Genomic DNA, 20980 nt, shown 5'->3' with positions numbered 1-20980 from the left:
TGCTTTCTTTATGGAGTTTTGGGGAAATGTTTTGTATTTGAGAGATGTTGGTGCATTTGTTTTATCTTCCTAAGAGGAAAAGCCATTCTGGAGCACTTTAGGCTGGCATGTGTGAGAGACTGAAATGTTATGGCAGCTGCTGTGTATTGCTTACCTACCTGCTTTTATGATTTTTTTCAAACCCTGAAAAAACTGTTTTTGGAAATAATTTCTTTAGGCTTAAACCCAGCTCTATTTTCCTCCATGGCCAACTTTTCTTTCAAAGGAAATTCAACTGAAATATATTCATTGTCATCTTCACTGCCATGGTTGATGGTTAAAATGTCCACTGGGTGTTAATTTCCCAGAACCTGCCACCTCCAAAAAGCACTTGTGAAACACAGGAAAGTGTGCTGCTCTAGCTCTTGTCAGGGGCCTTGCTACCCTGGGTTTGGTGAGCACTGGACCTCTCCCTGGGCACAAACCCCTGTCCTGCAGCTGCTGCTGCTGGCCAAACCAAGGGTAACCCTGAGGTGTGTGGTGGGATTCAGTGTGTCTCACTCAGACCTTCTTGACAAGATCCATGGCTGCAAAGTCCAGGCTCTGGGCACTGGTCTGGAAGGGCCTGCAAGGTAGCACAGCTGCTGCTAGGGTTGCCATATATCAGAGAAAAGGTAAGATTTCCTCTACTACAGGTTTTAATCCTGTGCACTGCACAAAAAACATACGGGACATAGCTTTCCGTGTGCTTTTGCATATAAGGCATCTGGAAAAGGAGTTTCTATACATCTGGAGCTGGGTGGCCCTATGCTGCCCATATGAACATTATTTTTTGTGCCCGTGATTGACCTGTGTGCTGGCAGTAATGGCTCTTCCAACTTTTCATGATAAATCACACAGCAAATAGAGACTTCCCTAGACAGAATATTAATATCAATGTTTCTAGACAGCAACTATTTATTTGCCATAGATTCACTGCTCTGAGAGATTGGAGAAAGGCAGCCGTTGGTTTCCCAGCTTGAAGTCATTCACCAAAAGCTTTTTGTGGTTTTGAGAACCTCAAAACCCAGTTTTTCCAGGGCACGTCTGGATACTTTGGAGGTACCTTGTCTTGAGAAGTCCTGGGTGGGATTTTCCAAATTTGTCTTACTTGATGTCAGACATGACACAAAGTGATATTTTAATCAGATGAAGTGAATGGAAGAAGGGACAGAGGTGATGTGGAAGAGCCAGCAGATTTTGCAGTGACTCAACTGTATTTGTAATTAATTTGTCATTACTATACGTAATTTTACTCTCTTTATTTATTTCTGCATTTTTATTCCAGTTTCATATTTGTGATTACTTCAGCTCCTCACAACCAGCTTTTGACCTGTTCAACCAGCATTGGCCACACCTGGGAATGCAATCAGTTTAGTGATGTTTAAGGAGTTCCTGTAAGGGACCAGCACACAACATGTTTTGCTCACAAAGCCTTCTCCTCCCTGGGATGAGCAGAGTGGCTCTCTTTGGCTCACATGGACATGCAGAAGCAGGAGATCCTCAGTCTGTTGGTACCCATTCCCACTCCCAGCTCCCCACACCTCAGCAAAGTGTGACAAGAGATTTGAGAAGTACCAGAAAGAAGGTAAGGCTAATATAATTCAATTTGGAGACATAAAAAAATATAAAATAATAAATATATATATATCTCAAAGAGAGCCATTAATTCTGGTGCTCATAAATGGTTTCTTTTCATTTTCCCTTATAAAACATAACTTGCTTCATTTTTCATTGTCTTTCCTGGCTCCTTGTGAAATCCACAGGCAGTAATTGTTCCTCATTTCCTTCTGTCAAACAGGTGGCATACTGAACAATTAAGGTTTCTGTTCATAATAAGCTGTAATGTCTAAAAGAAGAGAAAAAGTCTTAATTTTAAAATAATCTGAAAAATTAGAGGACAGTCTGCTGTGTCATAGAAACTGGGCCTTACTTTGTAATAAAGTAGAAGCCTTTTTTAGGACTATGAAATAAATTTTACCACTCACCACTTTTGATTTTCAGCATTTGCAATTGCTGGGGGAGGTAATCTACTTTCTATTGTCCCAACCTGAGATGATCAGTGGTATATCGTTATCTAAGAGGGGTTATTTTTGTTATTAGAAATCCTGTCCTCAAAGAATACAACACTCTCTCAATGAAGCCAGTCTCAGTAGTGCCCCAGTTCAGGCTGCCTGCACTGTGTGCCACTCCAAAACCAATTACAAAGTTGTTATCAGGAGAAAGACAGTGAAAAAAACCCTGCACTGTACTGGTGATTCTGTGCAACTCAGTTCACTTCGTAGGGCTGGCTGCTTCAAAACCAGCCCACACATAAACTGAAAAAACAATTTTAATTATTGTTCACTTACTTGAAGTCTTAAACAGCTGAACACAGCAGTAACAATTTAAATGAAATTATAATGTATGATATATAGGAAATAATATTGCTGATTAGTGAACAGATTAGTCCAAAATGTGTTTTTCAACTCAGTTATGAACATTTGGAGTCATGTTTTTCCTCTCAATTTGAGCATGAAAAGGGGAAAAATTACTAAACTTGAAGTAACCTTGTATGAATGGCAGATGAGATGCAAGTGAAACATGTTGCAATAAATAAATATACAATTTGGGTTCTATAATTTTCCATTGCATTAATTTGTCTGAATATATTTAGAGCACTAATTTAGTCTGGAAATTAAGGCTGTTTATGGCAACTGCTGCATGTTGATGGAAATATTGTTTCATGTGCTATATTTTAAAACCATGTCATTGACTTTTTAAAACTGCTTCAAAGTTAACTGCACAAAATTACTTTAGCAAAATGTTTTGCCATACAATTAAAACATAAAAGATGAGAAGTTAAAGGTCTTGCATATTTTATGCATAAGTTTTAATTTTTCCAAGAGCAATTTAATTGACCTGGAATTACTTTTATAGAAAGACACTGTCAGATGTAGTAAAAAAAAATCTTAGCTAAATCTTGCTTTGTCACTATTTTCAGTTTGAAATTCTGCATTTGCTAATATTTGCTCAAATTTATTTTTGGCATTTTAAATTTTCAAAGCCTAATTAAACCATCCTATGGTTATAGAATAAGAGCAGAGTCTCAAGAAACTCTGTGAGAACTCTGATTTAATGTTTCATTCCTGGGAGAACATACTGAAATAGTGGATTTTCCTTCATAGTGCCCAGGACTGCTTCTGGGAGAGAGAATTCTTTGCCTGTGCACCTATATGTGGGTGGCTTTTGTTCTACCATTTCATTGCCCATTTCATCATGAGTGATCCCAAAACCTTCACAAAATCATTACTTCTTGGAGGGGACAGTGTTAATTTCAGTTTTATCCACATCAAGGATGGATAGCACATAAGTGAGTCAAATTTTGCCAGTGTCCTGGGTGTCCAGAGGAATCAGTGGAAACAAATGATTACTTCCTACCAGGATACCTGCCTCAAGAACAGTTGCTCAGACTCAGGAGAAGACAGACATGTTTTGTCTGCTCCTAGAGATAGGTAGTAGTGAGGAGGCAGAGGGGAGGCAGATAGAAGATACTTGTTCCTGCAGTTCTTGATGGGGGAAACCAATAGACTCCAAACATTACCCATGGTGGCAAGGGGAGGCTGGGATTGTCTTCAAAGAGAAAAGCAAGAGGTTGGGTATTTGAGGTGAGGGAAGGGAACAGCGCAAGCAGTAGGGGAAGAAAGCAAATAATGGTAATAATAAAACCCTCAAAAAGAAATGCCGATACTTGTAAAATTGGATGCTGTTCCTAAAGTAACAAGTAAGGCTTTGCCATGGTTAAAAATTTCATTTTGGTGGGAGAGAAGAGTGGAATGAAAGAATTAAATTTCATTAAATACAGAGAGAGCTTTTATTCTGTATTGTCAATTGTTGACTCTGAAGGGGTGCTCAGAAGAAAATGAAAACCTGAATAAATATATGAAAGGTTCTCGAATATAAAGGTTGTCTTTCTAATTGAAAATCATGCATGGAAAAGCCTCTGGCTGATGGGCAACTTTGGAGAGATAGCCACTGAATCTGAGTGTCTCTGTTCTTGATTGCCTTTTCTGATATGCTCTATAATATGCAATAAATACAAATACGTAACTGGGCAGGGCTGATGACTGGCAATGACTGGCATGCAGATCCACAAGCTGCAATTGCTTGACCATTACACTGTTTGTAAAGACACTTTGAAATTGTTATCCATTGTAATGAGTACTGCAGTACTTAAAAAGAGAGAAATGCAGAGATAGCTGTAAGAAATTACCACAATTAACAAATGTGCCACTATCAATATTCTATCCAATTTAAGTTTAACAGAGACATTATTCTTCACCCTAAATATCTGCTCAGTTTTTTTAGTGGTAAGTTATCTTATATTCCCCCTCTTTTTACATTGAAAGGCATTTAAAATTACTTGAATGTGTTTAAAAAGTGGTTTGATTATAACAAGAAGGACAACTTGGATAAGTGTTTTGAAAATGCTTAGAAATCAATCATCACTTTCAAACAGATTAAACTCTCATATTCTGTCACCTACACTTATTATTACACAAATTAAAAAAATGATACAATTCCTTCCATAACCTGCATTTTAAAAACATTTGGAGCTCTCATAAGCCATGATATTACAGCTGAAAAGTTGTTGCAAAAGTTCAGTTTTGTTTAGATATTCTTTCTAATCCTTCCTTCTAATTTCTAGGATGTAAGTAATTAATACTCACTTGTTTTTGTGTCAGTTTGTTTTGTGAATTGGTGGTTCTGTTCCCTTCCTGCAGTTAATCACTGAGTCACATCCTTTCTAATCCTTTGTTCTAATAACCAAACCAATTTTTTCTGGTATGATAACCTGGGCTTCCCTAGTCATTCAAGCAGTTTCCTCTGCATCTACCTGGCTTAAAAGTGGTGGTGCTGAGGAGCCAGTGCCCACATATTTTTGTTTCCATTTTGGACTTCACTTAGTCTCTTTCTATGAGCTGAATGCCCATTAGCAGTCAGGGCACTTTCAGTGTGCCTCTTGGGTCTATCTTCCAGTCTAGTTTCTCCTCCATGAATCAGGTCCATGTGCTCTTTGACCACTCTGTGGTGTGAACCAAGGTATGGTACGCAATGACCCACTTAGAAAACATCTGCCTTGTCCAGACTGAACTGCTGCTGTAGACAATCCCCAAGAGCTCCACTGGACTTTCTTGAGGAAGTGAGGTTTAGTATTGTGTCCTTTTCCAAAACTCTTCCGTCTGTGTACTGAGCCACAGGTGGTAGTTGTTTGTCGCCCTCCACAGCTATCCATTATAATGAGCAATTGGGTTTTTTAATGGAGAAGAGAATGTAGAGATTGCTGTAGGCAGTTTAAAAATATGCCACTTCTTACCAAATGTCTTGATATTATATATTTTACATAGGATAAATAAATTAATAGAAAAGCCATTTTTAATAGGAAACAATTCTAAAATACAAGTGCTAAAAGGAGTGATCATTTAGACACTTCAAATAAACATACTTCTCAGTTTTTGTTTTAAGAGTTTCTTTGTTGTTTTGTTTTGTTTTGTTTTGTTTGGCTATTCCAAAATGGCATGATTTTACTTGGATCTAAATGTGTTGAAAGGCACATTAACCAAGAGAGGGGGAAAAAAGGAGCTATATATAGTTTTACTGTCCCTTTAGGGAATCATTGCTTGAGCTCATTAATATGCATTTTAGCACAATCTAATTTACTCATATGGCTGGCCCCAGGTGTTTGGAAAGGCAACCAGAGGAAAATCAGATCATACTAAAATTAGAGACAAGAAATATTGAATGCCTTCCCTTTTAGGTCCTTGAAAGGCACATATTAATTATAACTGTATGAATTTATGAAAACTAATACTATGAACAGCACCAATAGTAATTATTTTTGAAAAATTGTCTTTACCAATAAGTGTAATGTGGCCAAAGTGCAGGGAAAATTTTCTATTTAAGAACATATGTATATACTTCCCCCTCCAAACTTTAAATTTTTAGTGCAGTGTCCCTGTGACATCTTTCTGATATATATTTAATCACTGAAAATCACAATGAAAACCCTTATTTCATGTATGCTGTTTTTTGAACGGTTTCAAATGGGGCATTAGAATTTGATGGATTTGTCCATTTTTTCTAAGAATGCATCTCTGCTGGGTTATGAAACACCAAGGCCAGCACACTGGGGAGGGAAAAGTGGTGGGGGAAAAAGGTTAAAAAAATTATCTCTGTGTGGTCTGATTAAAAGCTTCATACTTTCACGATGTCAATAGGGAGCTTTGGCAAGCAAGTGTTCACAGCTGGTCTCTGAGCTGCTAACGGGATGTAGTGGTTCAATAAAGGGGCTTTATATATTAATTTCCTAAGTGTCATCTTGATTTGCAGCAGGAAGTGTAAGCAAAACAATGTCAAACACATCAGCCCTGAAGGTGCCTTTGGAGCAACACTCGTCGGTCTGCCCTTGCCCGGGTGCTCTGAACTCTTCAACTGGGGAGGTGCTTGCCTGGGGAAGAGACTATTTCAGAATCAGTCTTTAGGGGTTGAACAGCCTGAATTACAGTGGTAGCAGGCTACTGAGGGATGCATATGTTATGAAAACACTTACTCATCACTAGTGAGATTGTGATCTGAAATATCTGACCTTCCTATGATTCAAAAATAGTGAGACTCCAGGACAAAGGGCAGTAACCATGTGTAGTAGCACAGGGGCCTGTATGACCTGTGCTTGGAGAAGCAGTGCTGACTAACAGGACTGCTTCCCCCTGCCATTCCCACCCAGAAGAGAGTCTACAAGGCTTCAGAGGAGCTCAGTTCTCTCCAGGCTTCATGTGTCTCGCCACAGGGTGCTCTGAGGAGTTTTAATCCTCTAGACAGGAATTTGGGAAGAGATCCTGTTATTTCAGCTGGGAGACAAATTTGGTTGTTTGGAAAGGAGCATAGTTAGCTCTGTTTCAAGCAGGGTGTGATTTCAGGAGATAGCACATTTCAGTGGGGTCACATGCACATCGTCGGATGTTTGTCAGGCACACTGCTCATTACAGCCCAGTGGAGCACTATGGACACACGTTACTTTGATGTGATGAGCAGGGTGACACTAACGGTGAATACTAGAGCGCACTATTAAGAAGGAGCTTAAAATGTACTTACGGAAAGGAATAGAGTCTTCACAGAGGGTGTCATTTAAGAATAGTCCATCTAAAGAACATTCCCCTAAAGCAAAACATCAAAGAGAGGATAGGAAATATGTTTTAGGCTGCAATTCTGGAAAGAAATCAAAGTCATATGAATTTCATTAAATCACCAAGGACGTTAAGAAGTAGATTCAAAATGTACATGAAAAATATTGCAGTAAGTGAAAAATAAAGTATCCAGTGACTGGAAAAAATAGAGAAAAGAAGATGATGAAAAAATGATTATTCAGAAGTAACTTAGGGAAAGATGGGAAAACATATCTGTGGGAAGCAGTTTTTGCTCCTATCTATCTGACCACAAACCAAAACAAAATCTATTCCCAGAACCAACCTATATATAAAGGTGATCCTTCAACCTTGGCACATGAGTAGGACCTTATTAAAAAAAAAATATATTGTTGAACCCTTTTGCTGTCTATATGCATTGTTTCTTCTAGACTAAGCCAATGAGCTCATTTACAGGCATGAGAACATTGCCTTTAATAGTTCAACTACCTGTTAGCAAAAGTACATGCTTTTGCAGTATGTCAATGAACCACCCTTCTCCAAGTGTCTCAGTAACATTGTTGCGTTAGTAGGAATGACCACAAATCTTAATGAGATGGAGATTTTTTCTGCCCTGGCACTCCAGCATCCATCCACATGCAGCTGTGACCCATGGCCACGTGTGCAGGACTAGCTGTGACTTGTGGAGTTAAAAACCCAGCAGTGAAAAGGACACACAGAGGGAAACTCAGCATCCTGGTGCCAGAATGTGCCATGGTCAGAGACCAGGCTCTTGGCAAAAGGAACTGCATGAAGCCAGAGCCTTGCTAAGTACCCTTGAACAATGCCAGCAAACCTACAGGGAAGCCCTTCCCCTTGGCCAGCTGCTGTCCCATCTCTGTGGCTGGGCTGCAACTTGTGGCTGGGAAAAAAGCAAGGCTGGGGAAAGAGAAGGAATGTGGGGGTAAGGAGAGACAGGATTGGGGCTAGAAGTAGTGGCTGGGGTGTAATGTGACAATTAGTGCTTTAATCCCTGGAAGAAATAAAATACTTGAGCAATGCTAATTATATCTATTCCACAAGACTTTTTGATGAATAAAGTCACAGAAGAACAAGGGTATCATTCAAATGGTATTCTGTGTGTCTTCATTATGTATGGTGCCACTGATATATGTATTTTTGCACAAAAAATTACATCCACTAATAAGATCCACTTTTTCCCAAGAATGTGTAGACAGGTAATGGCTTAGGGAGTTACATAGAAAAAAACTTGGATGTATGGGACCATGAATCTTTACTGACACTATTCTTTGATGACTGGTTAAGTCTATGTAATCCCAAACACTGTAGTTTTACCTAAGGATGCACCATCAATGTATGTACTTGAAAACAGGGATATTCAAGGAGATCCTGATATGAACAGTAGGCAATTATGGTTTCTGTTCATTCAGACAGCTGAACTCATGAAGAATCTAAAAGAGGAGCCGCCTCTGCAGCACTCAGGGTAAATGCTGGACTGGTTAATGATGAAGCAGAGCAGGAAGAAAAAGTGGAACTGTGGATATGTAGTCTTACTTAGGTATGGAAAGGAGTTTGTGCCTGAATTATACCATATTTAAACCTGAGTTGTACGCATTTACTGCTTAGGTAGGAAATTATCCATCTAGAACTAACTGTACGATTTTGTATATATAATTGCATGATTTTGTTGCAGACTTGGGAAAAGAAAATTTTCTGTGTTCTTTGCTTTACTGGCCCTGAGGAACCCACACAAATTTACATCCATAAGTAAACTATGCAATTGTTATTATTAGCTAGTCGTGCTTCACTGACGTCTAAAATTCTCTGCTTGTCACATGCCAATACACTGTGAATGGATATTACTGTGCTCAGCTGTAAATATTGTGTCCAAAACATCTTTGCAGAGAACATCTTTGCCCTTGCCTTATCCTGGAGATGTTGTCAAGGTTACTCTGAAGGCTCCTCAGGCACCTAAATACAAGCATCTACTTCACTTGGACATGTGCAAAACATATTCCCTGAAGAACATCTATTGCAATCCAGAGTTCAGGTGAATTTTCACCTCAGTTCACCCCTCATATGTGCTCTGAAAATCCTAACACCTAGAAAAATAACATTAGAAGTGGAAGCTGGAGGTCGTCAAATCCTCTGCTAGTCCCAGGCTGGATGAGTTTGTATCCATCCTGTAGCTCAAGTATTTTGATGATGGAGAATCTACTGTTTCCCCTGGTGAGCTGTTCTAGTGCATAATTACCTTGCTGCAAGAAATTGTGCCTTTTTATCTAGCCTAACTATCTGTTCTTTGATTAAAGGCTACTGTTCCTGTCTTATTGCCACAGACATGGATAACAGATCCTACCCACTTAGCAGCAGTCAGTCTTTGAGATACCCAAATTTCTGATCATGACCTCCACCAACAACCCCAACTCTCCCATAACTTTCCTTCTAAATTCTGGATTTTAGCCATTGCCTCATTCTCATTGTTACTGTGTTTTCTCTGTTCGGTTAATGTCATTCACAGCCTGTGGTGCCAACAACTCCACACTGAACAGATCAGTTCAGTTTCAGGCTCCCCAGCGCTGAATGCTTGAGACAAAATCCAGAGACTTTGCAGACAATATTGCTGTTTAATTCATTATCAACATCGTCATACTTATAGCTGACATTTGGAACCACTTACCCAGGAACGGGAAATTCTGATTTCTACCCATTCCTGAGTTTGTAGGTGTTTGGATCCACACTGTCCCTGTACCAGGAGAGTGCTCTTTTTTTCAGCTGGTTTAGCTAGCTCTGCCTTCAGCTGTAGAATTGAAACTCTGTAGCTAGAAAAAGAAGATCCACTTGGACAGAGAAAAAAGTCTCAGGATGGAAAAATGCAACCAAATGGTTATGGCATTGGTATGGTACTGGGCTCTGGGAATAGTCTCTGGTGCTGATCTTTATTTTTGTAGTTGGCAGTCCTCAATTTACTCTAAGAACTTCTAATACAGGACAAACCTAAGAGGACAAAATGTTTTGCAAGGGTTTACTCCATTTTGTCAGACAGGGACAGGACTGATGTGTTCAGGTTCATTTGCACCATTATTTTGATTTCACATTGCTGGGGCAGGCATGCCTCTGCTTCACGGGAGCTGCAATAGGTATGATTCATCTAGAAAAATAAAATTCAAGCATAAAAACCCCATGCATAGATACTCACAGGATAAAGACCAGAGTCTTAGTCATAGTGAATTCACTAAGATCACATAACAGGAACTACCTTTCTTCAGAAGAACAACAGCCTTGGAATAAGAAATCACTGAATAAAAATTTCCATTTTAGGCAATGGAAAACTATGTCACATATATTGTGTATGTATATATCATCAGGGACACATGTGTGTCTGAAAGAGAGACCTGAATTATAACCCGAATTAAAATGTTAAAAATAGTAGGAAGCTGTTTAGCAGAGGTGACATAAAGAGACCTCCTTAGTCTCCCAGTAATGCACACTATGGTTTAATGGCAGACTGCTCTGTTTTGATCACCAGTACCTCACCATCCTGCTTTACAGTGCTCCATAGCTCATTCTCCCCTCATTTCTCAGACATACCACTTACCATCCTGCCTTTTGGGCCAGTAATGCTGCTTTTGTAATCATCCTTATGCACTCAGCTAAGATGATTTGTTCATGATGAGAGGAGGAATTACATGTTTGGTGTGGGTATGGAATGTGACTTACCAACACAGTGCCCTTGCAAAAACCCTGGTTACTGATCTTTGTAATGTAACCAATAAACACGTTTAATTTGACAGCAGGGTAAACAGAAGTATTTTCATCTTCTTTTCAGCTGTGAGTTTGAGGATGATCACTTTTTCTTTAAAATCTGTCATTTCTCTTAATATTTTAGCCATTGTTTTTGCTTGATGAGGTCAGATGGGGACAAGAAAGAACAAATCACAAGTGAAAAATTTGCAATTCAGTGTTAATGAATTACTTTAGCCATCATTAAAGTGACTTAATTTGGTACCAAATCAGTTTGGATGGCCAGCCAGGCTATGGTGGATCTTCTGTCACCAAATTCCTACCATGTTTCTAGGATTTCTTGCCCACACAGACTGCCAGGATCCACTGCCACGTGCCTATGCAGCAGGTAGGGGAGGATGGTCTGCAAGGGCTGCAGCAGGTGGGCAGTGCTGTCTCCAGTGGTGGGAAAAGAAAAACCTTTAAAATGGAAGTGAGTTAATAGGCATTAGGGTTCTTTTATATAATTGAGTGCTGTGAATTTCCCCACTGAAGAAGAAAACCCAGGTTTAGTTCTCCTAGCATGACCCTAACTGGGAACTACAAGTCCCTTTGCATTTGTGATGAGGCTCTTGGCCTCAGCAGCCTGGCCTGAGAGAAACCAGGACCATTTCCGAGGTGTATATATAGTGGTGGGCTACGTGAAAGGGAATTGTGTAAAGCAGAAATATTAATTTTTTTACAAATTATTTATTCAAATTAGCATTTTTATACAGTCTTTTCAATATTATGCATATTTAATAGTTGTTTCTTTATTAAGTTGAACAGGTAGCTCTTACTGAAATTAAGAAAAAAAGATAATTCCTACTCAAACTCAAACAAAAAACTTTAATGGGACTTCCACTGCCGGAATGAGCTGCTGATGAGCAGCTGATGAGAATCCACCAGCATGCCTCTTAATCCATCTGAAACATGAGAGAAAACCAAAGGAAGATGCTGTCCTGCAGCTTGAATGAGAGGTTTGCCACCAGAGGGAGTCGTGGGAACACAGTAAGAGGGGTTGCTTTGGCACAGGAGAGGTCAGTAGACATTTCAGCCATAAGGCTAAATGATGAAAATTTTCGCTTTGGCCACAGCAAATTTTTTACGAATTCATCATGCAATGAAAATCAGCTTAAAAATTTGGCTTTTGGCTAAACATGCAAAATTTCCTTACTAAAAATATAATTTTTAGCTATCTTCATGTTTCATATTCTACCTTCATAATTTGTGCAAAGTATGCACTTGCTCAATTAAAAAAAAATTGCTAACTAAGCCACACAAATTTTGTGCTTGAAAATACAACTGCAGAACAGAAAATCAAGACATGCTTTAAATACCATGTGCAATTTTACTGAGTTAGTATAAAAACTGTGGTAATCTGAAATTTTTCTGGCAACATCTTTGCTGGTGATAAAGCAGATTACATCTGATTGCTGTAATGGTTCTACATTGCTGATAGCAGACTGAGCTACAGAGCATCATGAACAAATAGTCTGGCTCTGGAGATGAGCAGAGGGTGGAAGAAATGCAGCACTGTTATTGTAGAATTATTCTTTTGACTAGACCAAAGTTTAAAGAGGTACGGAATCTATTCAAAATAATACTGGAGTGCTTTATGCTGCCAATATGGTTTGAAAGTGTTTACAACAGGCAACAAGAGAAGCTGATATGGTCTGCTGCTTAAAGAAAAAGAAGTCTAGAGACATCTATCCATTTAGTTCCTTCTTTGGTCTTATGTGCTACGCTTCAACTCCTGGTGTTTCTGATATGTGCTTTAATGTGGAAATGTATGTACACCCCTCCCTGAAGTGACAAACCTAATAAAATTTTAGGACCCATTTGTCACTCATTCAAACTCAGGTTCCCATTGCTGCACAGGGTTAAGTGCTGTGTATCAGAAATTGAAGAAACAGCAGACTGGAAAAGAACTCAAATGAAAGAGAAATGGCAGTTTCAAGCCCTGAGGGTGCCCACAGATCCCCCACAGTGCTTTGTGGCAGGTACTGGGTGGAATTAGGTTATCTTAGATATATGTAATAAATATAATATGTATAAATGCCTCTGCTTTTCCCTGCTTGCTGCCTATTCCCCCTTCTACTAACCCACTCACTGCTGCTCCTCTAGCAATTACACAATTTTTCTGCAGCTCTGCCAACCCAAAGTTCATTTTAAGGCTAGAGCACATCACAGAAGAGGTGCTGATGAGTCTTTTAAGTATTCATCTCTTTCACTGTGGGTGAATTCTTTATAAGCTTAAGATTTCTTGTCTTTTGGGAATTGTGACATTTTCATTCAGACAGACCAAACATCCTTATGATCTTTGCAATTTCCATCATCCTTTCCCCTTAAACTTACAAGAAATTCGATGTCTAGAACTTGTAAAGACTGAAATAAACCACAGAGGTCTTGCTTTCTATCTTGCTTTTCATACCTATCTGAATGGAGCTGTTCTGGTAGGAACCAAGTAACTCTTGAAATTATGGCACATGTAGAATATCACCTGTTCATAAACACAAATATAACAATTAAGGAAAAATATTTGTAAAATTTTTATTATTATAACCTCCATACTTGCAAGAAAACTAACAAATACTTAAAGATATATTAGTTAAAATAATTAAAATATTAAAATGGAATTTATAATTTGTCTCAACTGTGGTGTTGTTAATATTTAAGACTATTGATACAATCCTCACTCATTTTCCTGGGGAGGGAACATGGAACTTTTTGTTAGTATCCATGAAGGGAATTTCATCACAATTTGCAGGAGTAGTAGTGAATCTGTTTGCTGTTTATTTTATAGCTCAAGCAAACTTTGTAGGTGTTGCTTTTCCTGCATTTAGTACTGGAGAATAGCAGAATCTGCAAAGATTCATGATCCTCCTGTACATTCTTCTCTATCCTGTTTTTTGTGCTTCGCTCCAACAAACTATCATGGGATGTATCTCTACATCACAGCTCCTGTGCTTGGTGTTTTTGAGGGCTTTTGTAGCACATATGTAATGCAGCTGGAGTGTTGTGCCTTCCAGAGCTCTAGAAGACAGATATACTTGTGGAGGGAAGGAAAATAACTCGACTTTTTGAAAAAAAATCAGTTAAGATTAGTTCAACACACTCAGCAGTGCTTATGTGGCTCCATAAGCAATGTTAAATACAGTTATTGTCCTTTCCTGCACCTTTGGAAATGAAGAGGTATGTTCGTACCATTTTAAATTGTACACATGCAAAACTGCCGTATTGCAGTTTTACAGGTTCAAAATATATGTAAAAACTTGCACCTGTGCAGGTATTTCTAGGATTATTTTACTTTAAAATTGATCATAATATTTTTCAGTAAAACATCTTCTGACAATAGTTATATTAATTTTTAAGTGTTAGTAAAACATGTTTCACCATCTTAAACAGACCATTAATATAAATGTATTAAATTTAGTTAAGTATGAGTGAAGAAAATGGCTCATATTTATGGGACAAAATGCTCAGTTCAACTATCATTTTGAATCACTGTAGATTTGAATGCTAAAATGTCCATTATAATGTGATATTTTTAACATCAGTATATTCTAATGTTCTTATATAAAACAGTAAGTGTTCCAATATTAAGAAATCACGCTACTTCTGCATAAATACAATTCTGATTTTAAATTTTTATCCCTGTTTGGAGTAAAACACTGTGAAATATTGTATTTTCCACTGAACTACACATTCTATTTTCTTACAGGTTCTATTTTGTTGTTTGAAAAATGCCACTAAAACCAGTTCAAACCTGATAGTGTTCCATATCATGAGCAAGAAGTTCATAATGACATGCCTGGTGCCTTCTAAGCTTGAACATAGTGAGTCAGATTTTGTAAAATGCTCAGGTTTGTAAGTACTTTTAAAAACGTGACTAGGCCAAATCCTTTATCTTTAGTAATATTTTAGCCAACAGAAGAATCTCAACAATTAAAATGTTGCTCCCAAAGCTTATCATTTTTCCAAATGAAGAATATACAGATTAGGGGGATTTTTGTGTGTTTCCTTCTAATTTGGTAAGAACAACAATGTGGAAGAAGGGCCATTTTCAGAGCTGATTAGAGAAACCTCAGATTTCAGGAAATACACAGCTCTTTTAAGAAAAGAAGAATATTAAGTAGCCTTCAAGCAGCGCTGCAGTGTGACATTTTTACAAGGAACTCATTTGGAAAAAAGTAAAGATACTCAGAAGAGACTCAGAAGAGTGCAGCTATTATGCATTCCTATCATCTGGAAAAGGCAATGACTTGTTATTTGTATCCATTAGAAAGTATTCCTCAGCAGAACCAAATCCCAGCAAAATAGATATTGTCTGCAGGGCCTGTCTTCTTAATTCTCCCCTTTTATTTTCAGTAGCATTTGTCATTCTTAAGGCCTTGCTTCTAATCTCCTTGGAAAATTAACCAAGCTGTTAACAGATGAAAAAAGATACAAATGCTCACAGGAGGAGATAGGCACAGAGCCACAGATCCACTCATGAACAGCTCTTAGATACTAAAGAGCAGTTCCCGCAGGCAATGAGGTGAATATGTTGAACATTTTTTGCAAAAAAAGCCTGTGCAGTATTTCAGAAGTATTTCTACCCAAAAGACTAACTGAAAAACATCTCCACAAAGATACTTTTAAGGCATTCGCTTTCGGCGTTCTCTATGGAGCTGGACTTTGTGCAGCTGTGAACATCCCAGGAGTCACTCTCAGTTCTGGCAGACATCCATGGAGAGCTGATGACTTCCTCAAGACCCTAAGCTGCTGCATTGGAGTGCTGCTGTCATCCCTGAGAGAAGCTCCTTTGGATCCCACCTCCTATGAGCAGGAGCTAAGAGAAGGACAGGATGGACCTGCACAGGCATCCTGTGTAACCCCTGGCCTGGTGGGGGAGTGGGAGAAGGGCTTGTACACCTGGTACAACTGACAGCTCTCACAAGCACTGCCTGTTGTAATACTTTCCCATATTCTGACTGAAGCCATGTGGACATATAATACTATATATATATATATATATATATATATATATATATATATATATATCAGCTGCATAGGCTGTTCCAAAATAATATGTCCATTTTCACCACTGCTGAAAGGCAAACCAGCTTATTCGGATTCCTTGCTGCTGTGTGAAACCATGCATTTGATTCTCATTCAGGATGCTCTAAAGAGAAATCATACTGGAATTCATCTGAAAACCGTGCAAATGCGAGAAGAATTAGGTTCATTTTGTGCAGTTATTTCCTGAATGTAGATAAATGCAGATCACCTCACACTGGTTTTGGATTACCTTATTCAGCTGATGTATAACTCTTTCAGGGAAAGCCTCAGTCTGCTGAAGTGAGTCTAGGTAGTTGCCTTGGGGTGACGTTATGATGTGTATCCCATATCGCTGCCTATGCCCAGAAATTAATTTTTGTGCCTTTCTATGCCTCTAAACTGAGCCTGAGAGGGAGAAGAAAAAACTGAGAAAAACTTCTCAAAGCAGTTTGCAGCTTGTTCAAGGTCACAGAAAGATAGGAGGTTTTTTTTTCCCCAGCCGCGGCAGGGGAGCGAGGAAGCACCCGGCTTGCTGTGTTCCAGTCAGCTCTTGGCCAGTTGTTTTCAGTTTCTGGTTCTCCAGAGAGAGACTGAGAGTTGGACTTTGCTTTTTCCTTCTCTAGAATTCCGGATTTTCTCCCTTTGCTACTGGACTGCTTTTCAGCCTCAGAGCACATCGGGAGGACTTTTCGTCGGGCACAGAGGGCCTGGCCCTGGGCCAAGCCCCAGCTCCGAGGAGACCAAAGGGAGGACTCTTAACACTTTCCCAGGTTTTTCCTCCACAGCGAAAGATTTTACCATTTAACCTCATTTTCCTTTCCCGTGTGTTTGTTAAATAAATAGTTTTATCTTCTTCACTTTCCTTCGAGGAAAATTTATTTTTTTTTCCCGAACCTGGTGGGGGAGGGGTGGTTGTGCCTTCTCTCAGAGTATATATTTCTAAATTTGGCCAAACCGGTATAGTAGTCTCACCTGTTTTAATTTGTCTTGCATTTGTTTACTTGCAAAGATTACAGGACAAAGGTTTACAAGCCTGTATCTATTCTTGATGGCTTAAGGAGGAATAAAAGCCCATGTATCCATTTGCCAGGTTGAAGTGGCAACATCTTCTCTGCACCACTTGAGGGCTTTATATGAGGGAAATTACCATCTCTACTTGGAATGAAAACCTTTTTCTGGTTAGTTACCACTAGTTTTACTAAGGGCTACATTTTTCCCCTTTGTTTTGTGTCCTCTCTGCTGTGCATTGTCTGAGCAATGAGCTGTGAAACTGCATTTGTTCGCAAAATGAAATTCAAGTGATTTGGTCCCAATGCAGCAGAAATCCAGAAATTTGCCTTTACCTATAAAAGAATTTTTGTCCTGAGAGTTACAAAGCTTTAATGGGTTTGGATGGCCAGGTATTATCAGTAGGGGCTACAGAGGTGGCTTCTGTGAGAAGCTTCCAGGAGCTTCCTCCATGTGTGACAGGGCCAACACCAGCTGGCTCCAAGAAAGAGCTGCCACTGGCCAAGGCCAAGACCATCAGTGACAGTGGTAGAGCTTGTGGGATATGTTATTTAAGAAGGGTGAAAAAAACCCTGCAGAATTCCAGCCAGATAGAGGAATGAGAAGATGTGAGAGGAAAAGCTCTGCAGCCACCCAGGTCAGTGAAGAAGGAGAGGGAGGAGGTGGTCCAGGTGCCAGAGCAGAGATTCCCCTGCAGCTCCTGGAGCAGACCCTGGTGAGTCAGGCTGTTTCCCTGCAGCCCTTGGAGGTCCATGGTGGAGCAGAGATCCACCTGCAGCCCATGGAGGACCCCCACTGGGGCAGGTGGATGCCTTCTGGCTGTGAGCCTGTGGGAAGCCTATGCTGGATCAGACTCCTGGCAGGACCCATGGACCTGTGGAGAGAGGAGCCCACACTAGAGCAGGTTCTCTGGACATGTGACCCTGCAGGAGACCCATCCTGGAGCAGTCTGTTCCTGAAGGACTGCACCCACACTGGATCAGTTTGTGATGAACTGCAGCCTGTGGAGAAGTTCATAGAGGACTGTCTCCTGTGGGAAGGATCCCAAACTGGAGTAGAGGAAGAGTGTAAGGAGTCTCCCCCTGAGGAGGAAGAAGCGACAGACACGTGATGAACTGACCACAGCCCCCATTCTATTTGCCCCTGTGCCACTGGGGCGGGGTGAGAATAAAGTTAAGCCCAGGAAGAAGGGAAGTATGGGGGGAAGATGTTTTTAAGATTTGGCTTTATTTCTCATTATTTTACACTGCTTTGATTGGCAATAAGTTAAACTAATATGCTCAAGTTGAGTCTGTTTTGCCCATGATGGTAACTGGTGAGTGATCTCTCCCTGTCCTTATTCCAACTCATGAGCCTTTTGTTCTATTTTCTCTCCCTTGTCTAGCTGAGGAGTGGAGTGGTAGAGCAGCTTTGGTGGGCACCTGGTGTCCAGCCACAAAAGGGATATAAAAATAAATGGAAAAATAAAAGCAAGTAGCACATATCTGAAGTTCCAGTGTGGTCTACAGTAGGGCTTTGCAAGGCTTTATTTGTTCCAAAACACAAAACAAGCAAGCAAAAAAACAAACAAAGAGATAGTCCTTGAATTTTGTGATGTACTTCTAAGTGCAAACAACAAAACTCTTTCCATAGATATTGTGATATAGCAAGAGCTGGAAATACAGAAAGAATTTTTTCATCCACATTAGGAAAAAAGAATATGTCACAACCCCATCAACAGCATCTGTGAGTAGAATTGGTCAATACCTGTCAATATATTAGAAGGCTCCCAGCCTTGGCATAACACAGGCTAATAAGCTACAGACAGTTAACTGTCTAAGAGGCCAGCTGGAGGAGGATTTGAAAACAAAATTCCCAGTGAATTTGCAGGACAAGTCTTTTCTCCCAGTCTCAATTTCCAGTCCAGCAACTTCCAAAGGTTCCCTTTGTAGGGGCTCCTCTGAGTTCCCTAAGAAGCTTCCTGCTTTTTAACACCCTTGAGGTTAACATTGTTTCTGTACCCTGCTCCTCTCAAGCATCTCCTGGATTGTGCTAACTGCCTTCTGCTCGCCCCATCCTGCAAACCCAATGCTTCCTCCAAGTAAGCAAGCACAGCTGTATTTGAGGAAAGGCCAGTTTCATTGCATCTTCCCCTCCCTTTCTCTTGTTCCACCTCACCAGCTGTGGTATTTTTCCCTCTGCCACAAAGCTGCTGGATTATTTTATATACAGCATACACTATACTGTACCATTTATTGTGAACAAACACAAATCAAACTTCACAGACGGCAGCAAACGGGACAGGGCAGCCCTATACACAGTGGTGAACAGCTGAGTATCCTGCTGCTCTGGGGAAAGAGAGTATGGAAACAGATAATATGAACTGCTATATGAAGGAAAAACTCATTCTCTTTTACTCCTGCAGAGTTCCCCATTGCCCAGCCACATTCCTCAACTAGATGCAGAGAATATTTTAGCCTGATGAAGACATTCTCCTGACAGAATATAAAGGTCAAGACTGATATAGTTTTCTGATACAAATACTTAGTCCTTTTAATTTCCTAAGAAAATGTTACTTTTTAGATTGTGTGTATTTCAGAGCAAGCCAAACAAGTTTGCTCTTTGATCTACAAAGACAGAGGCTAAGCCATGAACAAGCTTCTCATGTCCTCTCAGATATCCACCAAATGCTGTGCTCTTTGAGGATCACCAAGCAAAACTGCAGTAGTTTTGGCAATCTAATGTGGATTGCTAACTCCCACACATGATGCTCCTGCATTGTTATTGCTTAGAGAGTAGATGGGTGTTTGGGATTACATCCCTACGTCCCCCCTGCAGAAGAATTTTTCCAGGAATGGAGCAACTTGGTGCATGGCAGAATTTTGTCTTCGCATAAGGCTAGATGGAAGCCTACTCTTCCTAAACATTTTGTGAAGGAATAGGGACACAAGGTTGTATTTGCTAAGTCAGATGTCAAAAGACAGAACCCCTGTGTAGAAATTCTACAAATGACCCATTTTTCATAATCACCAGGAACCTGCACCTATGATGGCCTCTAGTTTGTCATCTTGTAAACAATCCATGGGAAAGGCCCTTGACCAGTGTCTTGATTAGACCACTTGTATTTAGGTGAGTTTTAACAGGAGTTCAGCTTGAATAATTCTTTTGCAAAGTTCTAACATTGCCAAGGTGGCATTTAGTCAGTAACATTTCATGAGCTCTAACATTGTTTAAAATCTTGGAGAAGTTTCTCTCTTCTGTTGGAAGCTGCCTTGGGTAGAGTGGATCAGAGGGTAAGTTGTTAGCATGGTTAGTTTGAGACCCAGGAGAACGAAGCTCAGTATTTAGCTCCACTATAATCCTCCCTACTGACAGCTCATTGTTTCTCTTCAGTTCATCATTTTTGTTACTTTTGAAACACAGCTGAATAAATTCCGAGTTTTCTTTTCAGACCATGAGTTGTTCTGGTCAGTCCGGGAGTCACTAAATGGAATGGAATGGCCTGAAAATATGGGAGGTTAGAGTGGGAAGGTTTTATATCCCTGGGAAATAGGGATGACACTATTTCCTTACTTAGAGCTGTGAAGTCTACTGAGATATCAGTAACTTGGCCCTTAAAGTACAACAGCTAAAAATAAAGTGTTCAGTTAAAAATCTGCTACAACAACAGCAACAAAGCTTTTAAAATTAAAATCTCTGGTATTTGCTAGGGATGGTGGCAAGTTTCAATTTTTTCAATTTTTGGAAATCCTGTGTCAATGGCAACAGAGTTCATAAGACATCTGAGTACTTGATTATGTAAACCCACAAACAAATAGTGAATAATTGAATAAGAAGGTTGGTCCAAATTTAATTGTAAGAAAACTCACATTTTAATACACATGTGGATTTAATATGAATTTCCCACCATAACCAGGTAACTAAGAAAACAGCCATTGAAGCTGCAAAAAATCCAAAGATTTTGTGATCTTATTGAATCAATCATCTAC

At 39.6% G+C, this 20980-nt stretch overlaps 1 long non-coding RNA gene across 1 annotated transcript; it reads left to right on the top strand.

Annotated features, from left to right (window-relative positions):
* The first annotated feature begins 1382 nt into the window (after positions 1-1382).
* Positions 1383-9729, top strand: LOC138104613 (uncharacterized). Its single transcript, XR_011148160.1, has 3 exons — positions 1383-1606; positions 8630-8757; positions 9104-9729. It is a non-coding gene; the product is annotated as an uncharacterized lncRNA (long non-coding RNA).
* Positions 9730-20980: the final 11251 nt, after the last annotated feature.

This window comes from Aphelocoma coerulescens, chromosome 1A (assembly GCF_041296385.1).
Source record: "Aphelocoma coerulescens isolate FSJ_1873_10779 chromosome 1A, UR_Acoe_1.0, whole genome shotgun sequence".
Classification (NCBI taxonomy): Eukaryota; Metazoa; Chordata; class Aves; order Passeriformes; family Corvidae; genus Aphelocoma; species Aphelocoma coerulescens.
Note: the sequence above shows the minus strand (reverse complement) of the source record. Positions and strands in the feature narration are given on the sequence as shown.